The following is an 8,356-nucleotide window of genomic DNA, read 5'->3' on the forward strand; positions in this document are numbered from 1 at the left end:
TATTGCTTCTTATTCAAAAGATCTACTATTTTATTCATGTTTAATGATGATGAGAAAAATAAACTATAGCTTAATTGGAGATAAAATCAAATAGATACTAATTACTATTATATGACTTCTAAGGTAGACTTTTTATAAGGACACTGTCACAGAGTTAAGGCAGAAATTGGAAATTAACAACCTTTATTCTGGGGGTATGGGGTTCCTCTGATCCTTGGGAGGCTTGGTATTACAGAAGATTTCTGGCGCTTCAGTTCCCTTAAGTCACGTCCCTGCTCCTCTTGTTCTTTAAACATATGGGTCAGCATTTGACTGTGTTCCTTCTGTTGTTTTATTATTTGCTCCATAGCTTCCTGTATCTTGGTGACAGACGTCTCAAGATATTCCCAATATTCTGCTTGAGGAATCTCTGGGAGGAATTCCTGTGCTCTCTTCTTGATAGGATCCTCCTGTGCTTGTTGTCTCTCCATTGATGCTTTGGTGATTGACTTTTCAATTAGGATATATTCAGTTATTCCCATCTTGACTCCAGCGTCCTTGCAGAGCAGAGAAATCACGCTTGGATAAGCCAACCTGGCCTCTCTTGAATTTTTATTAGCTATCTTGTAGAGTTCAGTGGAAATCAGCTGATGAACCTCCACTTCCTTCCAAGTCATGATGCAATGAATCATCACTGCTCTTTTAACTGTGACTTCAGGATGGTTGCTAGTGGGCAACAGAGAACGCCCAATGAAGTCCAGCCATCCTCTGGCAACTGGTTTGAGATCCTCTCTCTTGAGCTGATTTGGGACGCCCTTGGTGTTGGTGGTCCACCTGGCTCCAGGGATACATATGTCCTTTAGAATCTTATCCAGGCCAATGTCTGCTCTCATCATCCTCCTGTTGAAGGAGTCTGGATCATCCTTTAACTGAGGTAGCTTTAATATCTCTCTGATCTTGTCAGGGGTGGTATGAACAATCTTTCCCCTGACCATGCTCCGAAATTCATAGCAGGCAGTTCCAGATAGTCTTTGCTTGTCAGTCTGCCACATGTTAGCATAGAACTCCTGGACCATGTTCCTTCCTACTTTCGTTTCAGGATTAGCTAGGACTTCCCAGTTCCTGATTCGAATTTGCTCCTGGATCTCCGGATATTCATCTTCTTTCAGATCGAATCTCACTTCCGGGATCACTGATCTCAGACCCATTACTTTAAGATAATGGTCTGAATGTTCTTTAGATAAGAACTTCCCTTGATTCTAAAGTGATTTTGGAACGCTCTCTTTCTTGCCTCTTGGAGTGGATTGTTTTCCTTTGAGAGCCATAATCTTAGTAGTGATTTCGGATAAACACACCAAACTTAGAGGTTTGCTTGTCCTCAAGCAAAAGAAAAGAAAGGAGAGGGATAGACGGAGATTGAGTAGCACTTGTGGATGAAGGAGGGGGGCCGAACCCAATTTAAAGGGGTGGGGGGTGGTTTTTTTCGAAAAATTGGAAGAGATAAGATAAAAAGATTGAGTTGAAAAAGATAAGATAGAAGATAGAGTTTAATTTTGAAAAGATATGATAGATTTTTGAAAAGATAACTCTGAATTTGAAAAAGATAATATGGATATTTGAAAAAGATATGGATTAGTTGAAAAGATTTTTGAGTGAAAAAGATAGATTTGTTTTCAGAAAAGATTTTGAAAAGAGTTGGATTGAATTTGGAAAGATGGATTTTTAGAAATTAAGGATTTTAGAAATCAGGGTTCTTGATATGTTCATGTAAAAATCATGCATTGAAGCATAAAATTTGAAATTAAAATGGAAATACGTGTGGGATTACTGGATTTGGCTCCTCCCTGTCCACCTGGCGTTTGAACGCCCAAACACTGCCTGTTTTGGGCGTTCAGCGCCCAAATGCTGATCTCCTGGGCGTTCAGCGCCCAGTTGCTGCCATTCCTGGCGTTCAACGCCCAGTGGGTGGCCATTTCTGGCGTTGAACGCCCAATTGCTGCCATTACTGGCGTTCAGCGCCCAGTGGATGCCCATTTTGGGCACTGAACGCCCAAAATGCCTCTTTACTGGCGTTTTCTTGCCATTGAGCTCTTTTACTCTGTTTTGTGTGCTGATTCCTTCTGTAACCCTGTAAACTTATACAAATGATTTTGTACCTTAGTGTCAGTGAACTTTATATAAACAAATAAAAATAAAAATAGGGCAAAAATGCTTAGAGGATTGATGCCCCATGGCTGGGTTGCCTCCCAGCAAGCGCTTCTTTATTGTCTTTAGCTGGACCTTGCTGAGCTTTTAATCTAGCTTCAGCCTTGAGCATTCTTGCTCAATGTTGCCTTCAAGATAATACTTGATTCTCTGTCCATTGACAATGAACTTCTTATCAGAATCAATATCTTGAAGCTCCACATAACCATATGGTGACACACTTGTAATCACGTATGGTCCCCTCCACCGGGATTTCAGTTTCCCGGGGAATAGCCTGAGTCTAGAGTTAAACAACAGGACCTTCTGTCCTGGTTCAAAGATTCTAGATGACAGCTTTCTGTCATGCCATTTTTTTTATTTTTCTTTATAAAGCTTGGCATTTTCGAAAGCTGTGAATCTGAATTCCTCTAGCTCATTTAGCTGGAGCAATCGTTTTTCTCCTGCTAATTTGGCATCAAAGTTTAGGAATCTGGTTGCCCAGTAGGCCTTATGTTCCAGTTCCACGGGCAAGTGGCATGCCTTACCATACACGAGTTGGTATGGAGAGGTTCCTATAGAGGTCTTGAATGCTGTTCTGTAAGCCCACAGAGCATCATCCAAGCTCCTTGCCCAATCCTTTCTACGGGTATTTACTGTCCGTTCCAGGATTCTCTTTAATTCTCTGTTAGAGACTTCAGCTTGCCCATTGGTTTGTGGATGATATGGTGTGGCCACTTTGTGGCGAATGCCATACCGAACCATGGCAGAGTAAAGCTGTTTATTGCAGAAGTGAGTGCCCTCATCACTGATTAACACTCTAGGGACACCAAACCTGCTAAAGATATGTTTCTGGAGGAACTTCAGCACTGTTTTAGTATCATTGGTGGGTGTGGCAATAGCCTCAACCCATTTTGATACATAGTCAACTGCCACCAGAATATAAGTGTTTGAGTATGATGGTGGGAAAGGTCCCATGAAGTCAATTCCCCATACATCAAATAACTCTATTTCCAAGATTCCTTGTTGAGGCATGGCGTAACCATGAGGCAGATTACCAGCTCTTTGGCAACTGTCACAATTACGTACAAACTCTCGGGAATCTTTATAGAGTGTGGGCCAATAGAAGCCACATTGGAGGACCTTGGTGGCTGTTCGCTCACCTCCGAAATGGCCTCCATATTGAGATCCATGGCAATGCCATAGGATTCTCTGTGCTTCCTCTCTGGGGACACACCTACGGATAATTCCGTCCGCACATCTCTTAAAGAGATAGGGCTCATCCCACAAGTAGTACTTTGCATCAGTAACTAATTTCTTCTTTTGTATTCTATTGTACTCTTTGGGTATGAACCTTGCAGCTTTATAGTTTGCAATATCGGCAAACCATGGTGCTTCCTGAATGGCAAATAGATGCTCATCAGGGAACGTCTCAGAGATCTCAAGAAAGGGGAGGGACGTCCCTTCCATTGGCTCTATCCGGGACAGATGATCAGCTACTTGGTTCTCTGTCCCTTTTCTGTCTCTTATTTCTATATCAAACTCTTGCAGAAGCAATACTCATCTGATGAGCCTGGGTTTTGAATCCTGCTTTGTGAGTAGATACTTAAGAGCAGCGTGGTGAGTATACACAATCACCTTTGATCCTACTAAGTAGGATCTGAACTTGTCAATGGCGTAAACCACTGCAAGTAATTCCTTTTCTGTGGTTGTGTAATTTTTCTGGGCATCATTTAGAACGCGACTGGCATAATAAATGACATGCAGAAGCTTGTCATGCCTCTGTCCCAATACTGCACCAATGGCATGATCACTGGCATCACACATTAACTCAAATGGCAATGTCCAGTCTGGTGTAGAAATGACTGGTGCTGTGACCAGCTTACCTTTCAGCGTTTCAAACGCCTGTAGGCACTCTGTGTCAAACACAAATGGCGTGTCAGCAGCTAGCAGATTGCTTAGAGGTTTTGCGATTTTTGAAAAATCCTTTATAAACCTCCTATAGAATCCTGCATGCCCCAGAAAGCTTCTGATTGCCTTAACATTGGCAGGTGGTGGTAATTTTTCAATTACCTCTATTTTTGCTTGATCCACCTCTATTCCCTTGTTTGAGATTTTATGCCCAAGAACAATTCCTTCAGTCACCATGAAGTGACACTTTTCCCAGTTTAAAACTAGGTTGGTTTCTTGGCATCTTTTCAGAACAAGTTTCAGGTGATCAAGACAGGAGCTGAATGAGTCTCCATATACTGAGAAGTCATCCATGAAGACTTCCAGAAATTTTTCCACCATGTCAGAGAAAATAGAGAGCATGCATCTCTGGAAGGTTGCAGGCGCATTACATAGCCCAAATGGCATCCTTCTATAAGCAAACACTCCAGATGGACATGTGAATGCTGTTTTCTCTTGATCCTGGGGATCCACTGCAATCTGGTTATAGCCTGAATAGCCATCCAAAAGCAGTAATAATCATGACCTACTAGTCTCTCTAGCATCTGGTCTATGAATGGTAAAGGAAAATGATCCTTTCTGGTGGCTGTATTGAGCCTTCTATAGTCAATACACATGCGCCACCCTGTAACTGTTCTTGTAGGAACCAGTTCATTTTTTTCATTATGAATCACTGTCATGCCTCCCTTTTTTGGGATGACTTGAACAGGGCTCACCCAGGGGCTATCAGAAATGGGATAAATAATCCCAGCCTCTAGTAACTTGGTGACCTCTTTCTGCACCACTTCCTTCATGGCTGGATTTAGCCGTCTCTGTGGTTGAACCACTGGTTTGGCATTGTCCTCCAATAGAATTTTGTGCATGCATCTAGCTGGGCTTATGCCCTTAAGGTCACCTATGGACCACCCAAGAGCAGTCTTGTGTGTCCTTAGCACTTGAAGAAGTGCTTCCTCTTCCTGTGAATTTAAAGCAGAGCTTATGATCACTGGAAAAGTGTCACCTTCTCCCAGAAATGCATATTTCAAGGATGGTGGTAGTGGCTTGAGCTCTGGTTTAGGAGGTTTTTCCTCTTTCAGAAGAAAGTTCAGAGGCTCTTTCATGTCCACTGAATCCTCCAAATCAGGCTGAACATCTTTAAAGATGTTTTCCAACTCTGATTCGAAACTCTCAGCCATGTTGATCTCTTCTACCAAAGAGTCAATGAGATCAACTTTCATGCAGTCTGTTGATGTGTCTGGATGCTGCATGGCTTTGACAGCGTTCAACTTAAACTCATCATCATTGACTCTCAGGGTTATTTCCCCCTGTTGGACATCAATGAGGGATCGTCCAGTTGCTAGGAAGGGTCTTCCTAGAATGAGAGTAGCACTCTTGTGCTCCTCCATTTCCAGCACAACAAAGTCAGTGGGAAAGGCGAATGGCCCAACTCTGACAATCATGTCTTCAATCACGCCTGATGGGTATTTAGTGGAACCATCAGCAAGTTGGAGACATATCCGGGTTGGTTTAACCTCTTCAGTTAAGCCAAGTTTCCTGATAGTGGATGCAGGTATTAGGTTGATGCTTGCCCCAAGATCGCATAAAGCTGTCTTGGTGCAATCACCTTCTAATATGCATGGTATCAGAAAACTCCCAGGGTCTTTAAGCTTTTCAGGAAAGCTTTTCAGAATGACTGCACTGCATTCTTCAGTGAGGAGAACTCTTTCTGTTTCTCTCCACTCCTTTTTATGACTCAAGATCTCTTTCATGAACTTGGCATAAGAAGGTATTTGCTCAAGTGCCTCTGCAAATGGAATCTTTATTTCAAGAGTCCTCAGATAATCTGCAAAGCGAGCAAATTGCTTATCCTGCTCCTCTTTCTGGAGTTTTTGAGGATAAGGTATCTTGGCTTTATATTCCTCAACCTTAGTGGTTAAAGAAGCCTTTTTAGAGGGGTTGTTATCAGCACTTGTGTGTGTCTGATCCCTCACTGGCAATTGAGTACCAGAGTCAGAAGCTGGAGTGACGTTAGACGCCAACTCACTGTCTGTTCCTGGCGCCTGAACGCCAGAAATGTGCCCATTTTGGGCGTTCAACGCTGGATTCTGTAGCATTTGGGCGTTCAACGCCAGATTCTTGCCCATTTCTGGCGTTGAACGCCAATCCTGCCTTGTTTCTGGCGCTGAACGCCAGTTTTGGGCATGGTCTGGGCGTTCAGCGCCAGCCTTCCACCCATTTTCTGGCGTTTTAGTGCCAGAATTATTTTTCCCTGGGCTCTTACTGTCCTCAGGTGAATCTTTGGTAGGTCGCTCATTTCTTAAATTTTTGATGCCTTGAGGTGGGGTTTTTAATGTTTTCCCACTTCTTAATTGAACTGCTTGGCATTCTTCTGCTATTTGCCTTGATAGCTGCTACTTTGTCTGCTTAAACTGTTCGTCCATATGTATATTAGCTATCCTTGTCTCCTGTAGCCTATCTTTGAATTCAGCTAGCTGCTTTGTTAGAAAATCCAATTGCTGATTGAATTCAGCAGCTTGTTTTACAGTACTGAATTCAGCAGTTACTGTTTTAACCTCTTCATTCATGGAAGGGTTGCTGCTTAGGTACAGATGCTGATTCCTGGCAACTGTATCAATGAGCTCTTGAGCCTCTTCAATTGTCTTTCTCATGTGGATAGATCCACCAGCTGAGTAATCTAGAGACATCTGAGCTTCTTCTGCAAGCCCATAGTAGAAGATGTCTAACTGGACCCACTCTGAAAACATTTCAGAGGGGCATTTTCGTAGCATCTCTCTGTATCTCTCCCAGGCATCATAAAGGGATTCATTATCTCCCTGTTTAAAGCCTTGGATGTCCAGCCTTAGCTGTGTCATCCTTTTTGGAGGAAAGTATTGATTCAGGAATTTTTCTGTCAGCTGTTTCCATGTCCTTATGCTGGCCTTAGGCTGGTTATTCAACCACCTCTTAGCTTGATCTTTTACAGCAAATGGAAACAGTAATAGTCTGTAGACATCCTGATCTATTTCCTTATCATGTACTGTGTCAGCAATTTGTAAAAATTGTGCTAGAAACTCTGTAGGTTCTTCCTGTGGAAGACCAGAATACTGACAACTTTGCTGCACCATGATAATGAGCTGAGGATTCAACTCAAAGCTACTAACTCCAATGGAGGGTATGCAGATGCTACTCCCATATGAAGCAGTAGAGGGGTTAGAATATGACCCCAAAGTCCTCCTGGACTGTCCATCTCCACTTATGTCCATGATGGATATATGGATATAACTTGGACTGATTTACCTTTTTATTTATTTTATTTTATAAGAAGTGAATACTTAAATAAAATAAAATAACTAAAAAGGATTTGAATTTTGAAGTTAAATTTTTTTTTTCTTTTTTTTTTCGTATAAAAAAATAAAATAAAAAAAATAAAAATTAATTAGTTAATAAAAAAGAAATTTTTGAAAAAGAGGAAAGATATTTTCGAAAATTAGAGAGAGAGAGAGTTAGTTAGGTAGTTTTGAGAAAGTTAAGAAACAAACAAAAAGTTAGTTGGTTAGTTAAAACAAATTTTGAAAAGATAAGAAGTTAGGAAGTTAGAAGAGATATTTTGAAAAGATATTTTTGAATTTAGTGAGGAGAGAGAAAAACAATAAGATAGTATAAGATTTAAAATTTTTAGATCTAATGCTCCTTGTTTTTGAGAATTTTGGAGGGAAAACACCAAGGAACACCAAACTTAAAAATTTTAAGATCAAGACACAAGGAAAACTCAAGAACACTTTGAAGACTCACAAGAACACAAGAACATGAAGAAAGAACACCAAACTTAAAATTTTTAGAAAACCAAACCAAAATTTTCGAAAACCAAAGGGAAATCAACAAGAAAACACCAAACTTAAAGTTTGGCATAAAATTTAATAGAGAAAATATTATTTATGAAAAAGAAGGTTTTGAAAAGAGTATAAAAGATTCTAACCCAATTACCAAGAACACAAATTAACGCTCTAGCCAAATGAGTTATGGAACTTTCGAAAATTTTAAGAAAGATTATTTTTGAAAACACCAAACTTAAAGTTTGGCACAGGATTTAACAGAAAAATTATTTTTGAAAAAGGTTTTTTTTTTTTTAAATTATGATAGCCAATTACCATGAACATGAACACCACGTTCTAACTAACTGAGTTATCAATTTAAAGTGTTTTAACAAGGAATAAATAATAAAAGACTCTAAACCAAAAAGAAAGATTTTTTTTCCTAATCTAAGCAA

This window comes from Arachis hypogaea, chromosome 17, assembly GCF_003086295.3.
Source record: "Arachis hypogaea cultivar Tifrunner chromosome 17, arahy.Tifrunner.gnm2.J5K5, whole genome shotgun sequence".
Classification (NCBI taxonomy): domain Eukaryota; kingdom Viridiplantae; phylum Streptophyta; class Magnoliopsida; order Fabales; family Fabaceae; genus Arachis; species Arachis hypogaea.